At 56.2% G+C, this 1,159-nt stretch overlaps 1 non-coding gene across 1 annotated transcript; it reads left to right on the forward strand.

Annotated features, from left to right (window-relative positions):
- The first annotated feature begins 584 nt into the window (after nucleotides 1-584).
- TRNAP-AGG lies at nucleotides 585-656 on the forward strand. The gene has a single exon. It is a non-coding gene; the product is annotated as a tRNA-Pro (tRNA).
- The last annotated feature ends 503 nt before the right edge of the window (nucleotides 657-1,159 follow it).

The following is a 1,159-nucleotide window of genomic DNA, read 5'->3' on the forward strand; positions in this document are numbered from 1 at the left end:
TGATGCTAGCTGTTAACGTGGATCCCACCTGTTGTGGATGAAATCTCTCACGTGGTTATGTTTTAACAGCAATGTGAGCTTTATTAATGGTGTGAGATAAATCAAAGGGCTTTGGCAGCTTTTAATGGCCGATTAATTTAAAGATTAATAAAGTGGCTTAGTGAGAATATGCTTTGATTAGAATAGCGACTTCATTACATTCAAGAATGACAAGGATCACCAGCACCAGGCACATGGAGGGGTGCTCAACGCTCTGGTTCATCCCAACAGCGGGGAGCAGGAACCAGGGACATCAGGGAGGTGCTGCAACACTTCGTCTCCCAGCTTCACCGATCGTTCCTGTCTCGTCCTAAAATGATGTATGATCCAGGAGGGGAGAATTGTACCAGGCATGGAGCGCCACAGGAGAAGGGGGGTTGCACCAGCACACCACCACTTGTAGAAATCCTTAAACTTTGTGTGAGCTGTCCAGGGAACTTTCCAGGCTGGCCAGGGAATGCTGTAACATGTTTGTCCTGAGCAGTGCCCAGGGCCGTGGGGCCATAGGGGACAGGATTGGGGCTGTGTCCCCCCTGCAGCACCCTGGCTCGTTGGTCTAGGGGTATGATTCTCGCTTAGGGTGCGAGAGGTCCCGGGTTCAACTCCCGGACGAGCCCTGCTTTTGGCCACCCACCACCCTGCTCCCGCCTCGACAATCCCCACTCTTTACCCAAAAGAAACCCTGAGCTCCGTGGGGAAGGGACATGAAGTGTCCCGGCAGGGGATGAAAAGGACCCAGGAATCAGCCCCAGGGTTTTTTTAGGGGTTCTGGGGGTCTCTGCCAGCCCCACAACCAGCAGGCTGAGGGGTGTGGGGAGGCAAAAGCTGGAGATGCTGGGGGTTGACCCCAGGGCCTCTTGCATGCAAATCAAGCGCTCTCCCGCTGAGCTACATCCCCCTGTCCTCCTGGGGGCCCAATAGTCTCCCCTGGGTGCCCTTCTTTCCTGGGTAGTGGGAAAGTCTTGGTTGTGGCCAGTGCATCGTCACACACCCCCTCAGCCCCTCTTTGCTCCCCAGGGGCTGGCGTTGGGCCTGTCCCCAAAAGGCAGCTCCAGGGGACCAGGGTCCCTGAGCAGCCGTGCCCCCCTTCCAGCACCCCAGTGCCCAGCACAGGTTGGGG

The sequence above is a fragment of the Pterocles gutturalis genome, unplaced genomic scaffold, assembly GCF_000699245.1.
Source record: "Pterocles gutturalis isolate BGI_N339 unplaced genomic scaffold, ASM69924v1 scaffold35496, whole genome shotgun sequence".
In the NCBI taxonomy this organism is placed as follows: domain Eukaryota; kingdom Metazoa; phylum Chordata; class Aves; order Pterocliformes; family Pteroclidae; genus Pterocles; species Pterocles gutturalis.